General features: G+C 40.1%; 1 protein-coding gene across 1 annotated transcript in view; it reads left to right on the forward strand.

Moving 5' to 3' along the window:
* Positions 1-313: 313 nt before the first annotated feature.
* The window catches only part of slc16a4 (solute carrier family 16 member 4), an 85,468-nt gene continuing 72,268 nt past the window's right edge, over positions 314-13,513 (forward strand). The window contains exon 1 of the mRNA XM_042299757.1: positions 314-720. The gene's annotated coding sequence lies outside the window, so the exon portion shown is untranslated. The remainder of the gene's footprint in view (positions 721-13,513) is intronic.

The following is a 13,513-nucleotide window of genomic DNA, read 5'->3' on the forward strand; positions in this document are numbered from 1 at the left end:
ATATTTTTATTTTATTTATACCATTATATCATCTCTCATTATTACACAATTTGAGTTCAGGTCACACAGATAAGATCTTGCGCTAATGTTTCTCTGCAGTGGATGGGATGTCCCGTTAGCTGCAGAGAGAACACTGCAGTCAGCGATTCCGCCTGGGCTGGCTGGCTGGCTGGCTGTGTCAACCTGCAGAAAGACACCCCAATCTCCGACTCTGTAATGGTTCTCAGCTAATAGCCTAGCTCTACATTAACCTACTGGCCAAGTTTTTAGCATGATGTTTTGACAGCAGAGCAGACGTTGTTTTTCTACGTTGGGAGGTTTTCAGAGAGAGCTCCACGTTTCAATCACGTGTCAGTCCCTGTGGAGGGCGGCTTTGGTTCACGCGACCTCTCTCACTTCATCGCCAATTTGCTGTTGACTGTTGAGGTGGTGGAGTGTGAGTCGCAACTCAGAGGACGGAATTCAAACGTTGAACTAAAGTTATTATGGCGACTTCACCCTCAGTGCCATCAAGTGAACGGGTCCTGTTCTGTAGAATTATATGCAAAGGAAACTTCTCCAAGTAGGCCTCCTTTCAAGTGCACTATCAAAAGGATGGATCGCGCACCTCAAGTGTAGGAATCTCCATCTCCTCGAGCGCAGAACACCACCTTTGTTATTTACTGAAGTTCCTATGTAAAATCAAGAGGGAAATTGGTCAGAATCTTATTGAAAATTAAGGTATGTATATAAGTTTACTAAATAGACTGTATTTCAGTTATAATTAATCAATAGTGTTTTTGCAGTTATGTATTTATTTTTTATAGGGTTTTAGTGATATGCTTTAACATATATATATATTTTACTCACAAATACACAACAATTGAGTGTTTTCCCACCGGGCACAAATTGATTGCATCAACGTTGTTTACACGTCTTTTCAACGACTCAAAATACAATGGGGTCACGTTTAATCAACGTGAAAAACTGATTGGATTAGCAAAAAAGTAATTAATGTAAAGGAATGTTTGTCTTTTTTTTTTACCCGACTTTTAACCGACAGTGTGCTCCAAAAGTATTGGGAGAGTGACATTGTTTTTTTGTTCTGGCTCTGTATTCCAGCACTTTGGATTTAAAATGATACAATGACTATGGGTTTAAAGTGCATACTGTCAACTTTAATTTCAGGTTATTTTCATTCATTTCGGGTGAACCGTTTAGAAATTATAGCACTTTTTGTACATAGTTCCCCTCTTTTAGAGGACCAAAAGTATTGGGACAAATTCACTTGTGCTGTATGTGTATGAAATTAGTCAAAAGTTTAGTGTTTGGTCCCATATTCCTAGCACACAATGATAACATCAAGCTTGTGAAGCTCAAATATCATACCACCAAAACATGCTAACCTCTCACCCTTACAATAGGGGAGGTTAGCAGTTTTTGGGGGGGTTGATATTTGTGTGTCTGTAACTTTCTCAATCGTCACTATTCATGGTTCATTCAGGACTATCCGTAATCATGGTAGGATCCACATTAATGTCAAAGTGTTAAGAAACATATTATATTCTTATTTACAATAAAAGTGACTCTAAAATGACATTATTTACCATTCATTTATATTAGGCACAAAATCATCTGAAACACAACCAAAACAAACAGCACATGCATCCATCAAGTGTGTAGAGTCACAAGATTGATGTAGTCATTGCATGCTAAGAATATGGGACCAAATACTAAACTTTTGACTACGTTAATACACACAAGTTAATTTGTCCCAGTACTTTTGGTCCCCTAAAATGGGACTATGTACAAAAAGTGCTGTAATTTCGAAATGGTTCACCCAATATGGATGAAAATACCCTCAAATTATAGCTGACAGTCTGCTACTTTAACCTCAGTCATTGTATCATTTTAAATGCAAAGTGCTGGATTACAGAACCAAAATATTTTAAATAAATGTCTCACTGCCCCAATAGTTTTGGAACTCACTGTAAAACCAATGAAATGGTTCACATTTTGAAAAGCATTCCAGGTGAAGCTGGTTGAAAGAATGCCAAGAGTTTGCAAAGCAGTCATTAAGGCAAAGGATGGCTACTTTGAAGAATCTCAAAGATATTTTATATTTGGATTTGTTTAACACTTTTTTGGTTACTCCATGATTCCATATGTGTTATTTCATAGTTTTGATGTCTTCACTATTATTCTACAATGTATTAAACAGTAAAAAATAAAGACAAACTTTTGACTGGTACTGTAGGTTGTAATCTCATTGATCAACATCTCAACCAAATACTACCCAATTATCCACGTTGAAATGACGTAGGGTGCCCAGTGGGATATTTGTTCCTCTAAATAAATCCAAACAGCTAGTGATGATCTGTTTGTTCCAAACAGAGTTGTTTGATGTCCGGTGAGTGAGGGGCAATAATGCAACAAGACCTCTCTAGGAGTTCAAATTTACAATACTGTGGTGTTGTATGGTCCAGATCTGGGTTCAAATAATGTTTGAAATAATTTCAAAAACGTAAGCTGTACTTGATTGCCTGCCCGTGGGCGTACAGACCTGTCCACTACCTCCACTGACCATATGGCTATGAGCTTTCTGATCCTCTCAAGACTGCGGCTACCCATCCGGAGGCTTCAAGAAGTACTCGAGCTGACTTGGATCTATCTGATCTAGCTATTGTTGTAGCCTATATTTCTTTTTACATGACTTCTGGTTGTTTATTTAGCTTAACAAGCGCTTTGAGAATCTGTCTGTAAAGAAAAGCGCTATAAATGTTTCATTTATTATTATTATTATGGTTGATTGAGCTCTCCCTTTCGCAATGGAACTAATAGAAACGTCCCAAAAGTGCAAACCCTTTGCACCTGGCACTCTAGACGAGCTAATGCATAACGCTCAAAGTTTGTGGAAGATTTAAAATAGTACTTGAACCCTTTGGAATACTTTGGTGTATGAGTTCACAGTACTGTGGTGTATGGTCGTTCCGTTCTCTTTTTCAGGGATAATAAACTAAGCCAAAAGCTTTTCAAACTAACCACCAAGCAGCTTTTTAGCGACGTAATCTCACCATTCCTCATGACTAATGTATTTTGCCTGTCTTATTAACACTAAAAGAGAATGTGAGAATGTCAGATTGGCTTTTAGTATGGTATTGTATTACTGGAGTCTACTGGGGAGGCAGAGCTACAGTAATTGTAACTATGGATCCGTGGTCACAAAGCTTGTTCGTACACTAATGCCTATCAAAAGTAAACTCATACAGTATCTCATTGTATTCAACACTTAATAATGTCTAAGGTCTTCATTTTAGTTATTGGCTCTCACATAATGAAAAACCTTGAGTTGAGAACAATTACTCTGAGATGAGAGCATCTTTTGTTCTGTTAATTGAACTTTCGTATCGTCTGATGACCAAAAACCCTCTTCCAACCCGGCCTACTCCGGCATAAACTAATCTACATGCTTAATTCATTGTAATGGATTGCCCTAGTTGACCAAACACTACAGAAGAAGTTGGATGTTGTAACTGTAGGTAACTGAACCCACTGGGCATAGTCAATGTCAATTCAACGTCTATGTGATTTCAAGTGAAATCAATAAAAAAATTGAATTATGTCTTTGGATTTAGGTAAAAATTGGATGAGAAAGAAATACCCAAATTTATGTTGATGACTTTTTGGTAAATCCAAATAGTTTCCCATTTTGATTCAATGTCATCAGAAGGAAAAACTGACTTTTTTGCTGAAATTACGTGGAAATTGATTCATCCAGTTTGTGCCCAGTGAGAAAGCTTCTAACCACAGGAGGTTGGTGGCACCTTAATTGTGGAGGACTGGCTCGTGGTAAAGGCTGGAGCGGAATTTCTTTGTTGCTATTTTCACTATTACAATTATAGGCGCACTTGTTGGCCTTGGCGTGAAAGGGCTCGGTTTTGATGAATAAATACGTTGTGGGTGTGTCGAGGCTTGGACCCTCACTGACCAATCAGTGCTCCATGGCCAAATATGTGGTTGCTCGAAGTTGTTTTTTTAATGTATTGCCTTGGAATCAACTCCAACTCCAATGTTAGTCCGTTATAGTTTGTTAAATGGCTTACAGAAATGAAATAACAAAATGTAGACCTATATTTGCAAAATACGCAAACTTGAATCCATTTTACAGTCCACATTGTTCTAAGCAATTGCATGGCTTCAATAGCACTCACACTGACATAGGGGCTAGGCCTACTGTAAATTACATCATGGCTGAGCATGGACATGCCAAACAATGTCAATAAGCAAGATTAAATTAATTATTGATAAGGCCTAAAAAGATAACAAATATTTCTAATCAAATTCTTATCAAAACAACTTGTTTTAAATAGGCTATGTCACCCTTACAGACACCATCATTTCTCCCCATGGGCACATAATATTAAAACAACACAGACTATGGTGGCTTTTTGCAGTAGCTGGACCTGTCCAATATAAAGAGAAAGGGAGAACGTCCACTCACCATTATACTGCTACCAAATAGGTGTCACGCCCTGACCTTAGAGAGCCATTTTATTTCTCTATTTGGTTAGGTCAGGGTGTGATGTGGGGTGGGCATTCTATGTTTTGTTTTTCTATGATTTTGTATTTCTATGTTTTGGCCGGGTATGGTTCTCAATCAAGGACAGCTGTCTCGTTGTCTCTGATTGGGAACCATACTTAGGTAGCCCTTTCCCTCCTTTCTTTGTGGGAAGTTAACTTTATTTGTGGCACTTAGCCCTTAAGCTTCACGGTTGTTTTTGTATGGTGTATTGTTTTTGTCTGCGTCATCCTAATAAAAAGGAATATGTTCGCTCACCACGCTGCGCTTTGGTCCTCTTCATTCGACGGGCGTGACAATAGGCCTGTGTTTCATGAATATAATCGGAACCATTTTACAGATCAGATCGTGTTCACACATCTCTAGAAGTTGCATTGTAAGTATGAAAAACAAGCAATCATATTTTTAAAAAATAAATAAATGTAATGATGTTATAAAATCTCCGGGATAAAAAAGACAGGCGTTGCTGTTGAACCAGCCTTCATTATAGTAGACGTAAGGGAGGGCTTGAGTTGAATCGGAAAACAAGCAACTTTTTCCAGGTTACAGATAACTTCTAAATACGAGGTTCACCCTTATCTCTCATTTCATGATGGACATGGACTTATTGATCTAAAGGAGACAAATAAGAAAAGACTTGCTTGGGCCAAGAAACAAGAGCAATGAACATTAGAACGGTGGAAATCTGTCCTTTGGTCTGATGAGTACAAATGTTAGATTTTTGGTTCCAACCACTGTGTCTTTTGTGAGATGCAGAGTAGGTGAGCGGATGATCTCCGCGTGTGTGCTTCCTACCGTGAAGCATGGAGGAGGAGGTGTGATTGTGTGGGGGTGCTTTGCTGATGACACCGTCTGTGATTTATTTAGAATTCAAGGCACACTTAACCAGCATGGCTACCACAGCATTCTGCAGCGATACGCCATCCCATCTGGTTTGCGCTTAGTGGGACTATCATTTGTTTTTCAACAGGACAACGACCCAACACACCTCCAGGTTGTGTAAGGGCTATTTGACCAAGAAGGAGATGGTTCCATATTTGTTAATTTATAGTTTTGATGTCTTCATTATCATTTTACAATGTAGAAAATATTAAAATTAAAGAAAAACCCTTGAATGAATAGGTGTGTTCTAACTTTTGACTGGCACTGTATATATTTTTGTGTTATTTTACTTATTTATTATTAACCCATCCACCACCCCCTTCTTCGAAGGACACATATCTGTTTTAGTTTTTTACAGCTTTTCTGCTACATAGAAACTCAGCAAAAAAAGAAACGTCCCTTTTTCAGGACCCTGTCTTTCATAGATAATTCATAAAAATCCAAATAACTTCACAGATCTTCATTGTAAAGGGTTTAAACACTGTTTCCCATGCTTGTTCAATGAACCCCAAACAATTAATGAACATGCACCTGTGGAACGGTCATTAAGATTCTAACAGCTTACAGACGGTAGGCAATTAAGGTCACAGTTATGAAAACTTAGGACACTAAAGAGGCCTTTCTACTGACTCTGAAAAACACCAAAAGAAAGATACCCATTGTCCCTGCTCATCTGCGTGAACATGCCATAGGCATGCTGCAAGGAGACATGAGGACTGCAGATGTGGCCAGGGCAATAAATTGCAATGTCCGTACTGTGAGATGCCTAAGACCGCACAACAGAGAGACAGGAAGGACAGCTGATCGTCCTCGCAGTGGCACACCACGTTCAACAACACCTGCACAGGATCGGTACATCCGAACATCACACTTGCGGGACAGGTACAGGATGGCAACAACAACTGCTCGAGTTACACCAGGAAGGCACAATCCCTCCATCAGTGCTCAGACTGTCTGCAATAGGCTGAGAGAGGCTGGACTGAGGGCTTGTAGGCCTGTTGTAAGGCAGGTCCTCACCAGACATCACCGACAACAACGTTGCCTATGGGCACAAACCCACCGTTGCTGGGCCAGACAGGACTGTCAAAAAGTGCTCTTCACTGACGAGTCAAGGTTTTGTTTCACCAGGGGTGATGGTCGGATCCGCGTTTATCATTGAAGGAATGAGAGTTACACTGAGGCCTGTACTCTGGAGAGGGATCGATTTGGACGTGGAGGGTCCATCATGGTCTGGGGCGGTGTGTCACAGCATCATCGGACTGCGCTTGTTGTCATTGCAGGCAATCTCAACGCTGTGTGTTACAGGGAAGACAGCCTCCTCCCTCATGTGGTACCCTTCCTGCAGGCTCATCCTGACATGATCATCCAGCATGACAATGCCACCAGCCATACTGCTCATTCTGTGAGTGATTTCCTGCAAGACAGGAATGTCAGTGTTCTGCCATGGCCAACGAAGAGCCCGGATCTCCATCCAATTGAACACGTCTGAGACCTGTTGGATTGGAGGGTGAGGGCTAGGGCCATTCCCCCCAGAAATGTCCGGGAACTTGCAGGTGCCTTGGTGGAAGAGTGGGGTAACATCTTACAGTAAGAACTGCCAAATCTGGTGCAGTCCATGAGGAGGAGATGCACTGCAGTACTTCATGCAGCTGGTGGCCACACCAGATGATCCCCCCCCCCTTTGTTCAGGGATACATTATTCAATTTATGTTAGTCACATGTCTGTGGAACTTGTTCAGTTTATGTCTCAGCTGTTGAATTATCAACCATGTGCAATGGAATCAGTACATCAAAAATCTGTATGGCGCAACTGTCAACTCCTCTCAAACTTGATGTTTTAATAAAGCTTTGGTGATTAAGATTTATTTCCAATCAGTCTCAGGAGCCAAACCCTTTGTCGACAGTCTTGACTACTTTGCGATTGCATTGGGCAAAAAATATATATATATTTGAGAGGAGGGAGGCTATGCTTGATTGTTAAACAAATACGAAGTATACAGGCACCAAAATCACATTCGTCTACTCTTGTTCCATGTCATATGGTCAGTGTGCGTCACGATTGACAGCGGAAACGCAGCCTAACTTCATACCATAACCAACTGTGTTACTGCTAAAACCAGATTTTGGTTGGTCTAAAATGTCCCTATCAGCGCTGCCTGAAATTAGCACTTTGGATAGTAGACTGTATGCAGCTGCTGATGTTAGTAGCCGACAGTTGATCCGACTGAAGAATCGTCTCGTTTCCATGCAGTACGGCATGTCAGGTCGCTACAACATTTATGGAAAGAGTTTTTGATTTCTATTAATCTGATTGGTCAAGACAGCCTATAGGGACGAGGTCAGTGACCTGGCAGTCTGGAACCAACAGGACCCTGAGCAGTTTCTACCCACAAGCCATAAGACTGTTAATAGTTTGTCCCGATAGCTATTGGTTAACTAATGAACAATGTGCATTTACCCTTTCTTCACCTAACTCTTTTGATTCATCACATACAGTACAGTGCCTTCAGAAAGTATTCATACCCCTTGACTTTTTGTTGTGTTACAACCTGAATTCAAACTCAATTAAATATATATTTTTCCCACCTGTCTACAGACAATACCCCATAAGGCAAAGTGAAAACAACATGTTTTTAAAATTTCTACACATTTATTGAAAATGTAACTATTCAAACCCCTGAGTCAATACTTTGTAGAATCACCTTTGGCAGCGATTACAGCTGTGAGTCTTTCTGGGTAAGTCTCTAAAGAGCTTTCCACACCTGGATTGTGCAACATTTGCACATTTATTATTTTCTAAATTCTTCAAGCTCTGTCAAATTGGTTGTTGATCATTGCTAGACAACCATTTTCAGGTCTTGCCGTATATTTTCAAGCAGATTTAAGTCAAAACTATAACTCGGACATTCAGGAACCTTCACTGTCTTCTTGGTAAGCATCTCCAGTGTAGATTTGGCCTTGTGTTTTAGGTTATTGTCCTGCTGAAAGGTGAATTAATCTCCCAGTGTCTAGTGGAAAGCAGACTGAACCAGGTTTTCCTGTAACAACAACATGTGTAAAAAGTCAAGGAAGATGGATATTCTAGCTATCCACATGGAAGATGGATATTCTAGCTATCCACATGGAAGATGGATATGCTAGCTATCCACATGGAAGATGGATATTCTAGCTATCCACATGGAAGATGGATATTCTAGCTATCCACATGGAAGATGGATATTCTAGCTATCCACATGGAAGATGGATATTCTAGCTATCCACATGGAAGATGGATATTCTAGCTATCCACATGGAAGATGGATATTCTAGCTATCCACATGGAAGATGGATGTTCTAGCTATCCACATGGAAGATGGATATTCTAGCTATCCACATGGAAGATGGATATGCTAGCTATCCACATGGAAGATGGATATGCTAGCTATCCATGTGGAAGATGGATATTCTAGCTATCCATGTGGAAGATGGATATTATAGCTATCCACATGGAAGATGGATATTCTAGCTATCCACATGGAAGATGGATATTCTAGCTATCCACATGGAAGATGGATATTCTAGCTATCCACATGGAAGATGGATATTCTAGCTATCCACATGGAAGATGGATATGCTAGCTATCCACATGGAAGATGGATATGCTAGCTATCCACATGGAAGATGGATATTCTAGCTATCCACATGGAAGATGGATATTCTAGCTATCCACATAGAAGATGGATATGCCAGCTGTCCAGATATTCTAGCTATCCACATGGAAGATGGATATTCTAGCTATCCACATGGAAGATGGATATTCTAGCTATCCACATGGAAGATGGATATTCTAGCTATCCACATGGAAGATGGATATTCTAGCTATCCACATGGAAGATGGATATTCTAGCTATCCACATGGAAGATGGATATTCTAGCTATCCACATGGAAGATGGATATTCTAGCTATCCACATGGAAGATGGATATTCTAGCTATCCACATGGAAGATGGATATTCTAGCTATCCACATGGAAGATGGATATTCTAGCTATCCACGTGGAAGATGGATATTCTAGCTATCCACGTGGAAGATGGATATTCTAGCTATCCACATGGAAGATGGATATTCTAGCTATCCACATGGAAGATGGATTTTCTAGCTATCCACATGGAAGATGGATATTCTAGCTATCCACATGGAAGATGGATATTCTAGCTATCCACATGGAAGATGGATATGCTAGCTATCCACATGGAAGATGGATATGCTAGCTATCCACATGGAAGATGGATATTCTAGCTCTCCACATGGAAGATGGATATTCTAGCTATCCACATAGAAGATGGATATGCCAGCTGTCCAGATATTCTAGCTATCCACATGGAAGATGGATATTCTAGCTATCCACATGGAAGATGGATATGCTAGCTATCCACATGGAAGATGGATATTCTAGCTATCCACATGGAAGATGGATATTCTAGCTATCCACATGGAAGATGGATATTCTAGCTATCCACATGGAAGAAGGATATTCTAGCTATCCACATGGAAGATGGATATTCTAGCTATCCACATGGAAGATGGATATTCTAGCTATCCACATGGAAGATGGATATGCTAGCTATCCAAATGGAAGATGGATATGCTAGCTATCCACATGGAAGATGGATGTGCTAGCTATCCACATGGAAGATGGATATTCTAGCTATCCACATAGAAGATGGATATGCCAGCTGTCCAGATATTCTAGCTATCCACATGGAAGATGGATATTCTAGCTATCCACATGGAAGATGGATATTCTAGCTATCCACATGGAAGATGGATATTTTAGCTATCCACATGGAAGATGGATATTCTAGCTATCCACATGGAAGATGGATATTATAGCTATCCACATGGAAGATGGATATTATAGCTATCCACATGGAAGATGGATATTATAGCTATCCACATGGAAGATGGATATTATAGCTATCCACATGGAAGATGGATATTCTAGCTATCCACATGGAAGATGGATATTCTAGCTATCCACATGGAAGATGGATATTCTAGCTATCCACATGGAAGATGGATATTCTAGCTATCCACATGGAAGATGGATATGCTAGCTATCCACATGGAAGATGGATATGCTAGCTATCCACATGGAAGATGGATATGCTAGCTATCCACATGGAAGATGGATATTCTAGCTATCCACATGGAAGATGGATATTCTAGCTATCCACATGGAAGATGGATATTCTAGCTATCCACGTGGAAGATGGATATTCTAGCTATCCACATGGAAGATGGATATGCTAGCTATCCACATGGAAGATGGATATTCTAGCTATCCACATGGAAGATGGATATGCTAGCTATCCACATGGAAGATGGATATTCTAGCTATCCACATGGAAGATGGATATGCTAGCTATCCACATGGAAGATGGATATTCTAGCTCTCCACATGGAAGATGGATATTCTAGCTATCCACATAGAAGATGGATATGCCAGCTGTCCAGATATTCTAGCTATCCACATGGAAGATGGATATTCTAGCTATCCACATGGAAGATGGATATGCTAGCTATCCACATGGAAGATGGATATTCTAGCTATCCACATGGAAGATGGATATTCTAGCTATCCACATGGAAGATGGATATTCTAGCTATCCACATGGAAGATGGATATTCTAGCTATCCACATGGAAGATGGATATTCTAGCTATCCAAATGGAAGATGGATATGCTAGCTATCCACATGGAAGATGGATATTCTAGCTATCCACATGGAAGATGGATATTCTAGCTATCCACATGGAAGATGGATGTGCTAGCTATCCACATGGAAGATGGATATTCTAGCTATCCACATAGAAGATGGATATGCCAGCTGTCCAGATATTCTAGCTATCCACATGGAAGATGGATATTCTAGCTATCCACATGGAAGATGGATATTCTAGCTATCCACATGGAAGATGGATATTTTAGCTATCCACATGGAAGATGGATATTCTAGCTATCCACATGGAAGATGGATATTATAGCTATCCACATGGAAGATGGATATTATAGCTATCCACATGGAAGATGGATATTCTAGCTATCCACATGGAAGATGGATATTATAGCTATCCACATGGAAGATGGATATTCTAGCTATCCACATGGAAGATGGATATTCTAGCTATCCACATGGAAGATGGATATTCTAGCTATCCACATGGAAGATGGATATTCTAGCTATCCACATGGAAGATGGATATGCTAGCTATCCACATGGAAGATGGATATGCTAGCTATCCACATGGAAGATGGATATGCTAGCTATCCACATGGAAGATGGATATTCTAGCTATCCACATGGAAGATGGATATTCTAGCTATCCACATGGAAGATGGATATTCTAGCTATCCACGTGGAAGATGGATATTCTAGCTATCCACGTGGAAGATGGATATTCTAGCTATCCACATGGAAGATGGATATTCTAGCTCTCCACATGGAAGATGGATATTCTAGCTATCCACATAGAAGATGGATATGCCAGCTGTCCAGATATTCTAGCTATCCACATGGAAGATGGATATTCTAGCTATCCACATGGAAGATGGATATTCTAGCTATCCACATGGAAGATGGATATTCTAGCTATCCACATGGAAGATGGATATTCTAGCTATCCACATGGAAGATGGATATTCTAGCTATCCACATGGAAGATGGATATTCTAGCTATCCAAATGGAAGATGGATATGCTAGCTATCCACATGGAAGATGGATATGCTAGCTATCCACATGGAAGATGGATATTCTAGCTATCCACATAGAAGATGGATATGCCAGCTGTCCAGATATTCTAGCTATCCACATGGAAGATGGATATTCTAGCTATCCACATGGAAGATGGATATTTTAGCTATCCACATGGAAGATGGATATTCTAGCTATCCACATGGAAGATGGATATTATAGCTATCCACATGGAAGATGGATATTCTAGCTATCCACATGGAAGATGGATATGCTAGCTATCCACATGGAAGATGGATGTGCTAGCTATCCACATGGAAGATGGATATTCTAGCTATCCACATGGAAGATGGATATGCTAGCTATCCACATGGAAGATGGATATGCTAGCTATCCACATGGAAGATGGATATGCTAGCTATCCACATGGAAGATGGATATTCTAGCTATCCACATAGAAGATGGATATGCCAGCTGTCCAGATATTCTAGCTATCCACATGGAAGATGGATATTCTAGCTATCCACATGGAAGATGGATATGCTAGCTATCCACATGGAAGATGGATATTCTAGCTATCCACATGGAAGATGGATATTCTAGCTATCCACATAGAAGATGGATATGCCAGCTGTCCAGATATTCTAGCTATCCACATGGAAGATGGATATTCTAGCTATCCACATGGAAGATGGATATGCTAGCTATCCACATAGAAGATGGATATTCTAGCTATCCACATGGAAGATGGATATTCTAGCTATCCACATGGAAGATGGATATTCTAGCTATCCAAATGGAAGATGGATATTCTAGCTATCCACATGGAAGATGGATATTCTAGCTATCCACATGGAAGATGGATATTCTAGCTATCCATGTGGAAGATGGATATTCTACTATCCACATGGAAGATGGATATTCTAGCTATCCACATGGAAGATGGATATTCTAGCTATCCACATGGAAGATGGATATTCTAGCTATCCACATGGAAGATGGAAACACATACATTTGCACACCCTCCCTCCTCCTCAGGCACACAAACAAACACACTAGTGGTGCGCAAGTTTGTTCAACAGCACCTGCCCGAAGGTGCTAATAACCAATCCGAAACTGCCCAATGTGATAAAGTGAACATCTGAGGCCCGCACCCGACCTTAATCCACTGATATAGAAAATGCACAGTAAGCTACAGTTGGAGACGGCGTAACGATGTTTTGACAAGGGGTGCTGGATTTTTTTGTTGATGGCTGATTTTAGATATGTTTCTACTTTATAAATTCAAAAATGTTTGTATGCTATTTGTTAGTCAACTAGTCTATAATTTTACTGAACA

This window comes from Oncorhynchus tshawytscha, linkage group LG16 (genome assembly GCF_018296145.1).
Source record: "Oncorhynchus tshawytscha isolate Ot180627B linkage group LG16, Otsh_v2.0, whole genome shotgun sequence".
Lineage (NCBI taxonomy): Eukaryota > Metazoa > Chordata > Actinopteri > Salmoniformes > Salmonidae > Oncorhynchus > Oncorhynchus tshawytscha.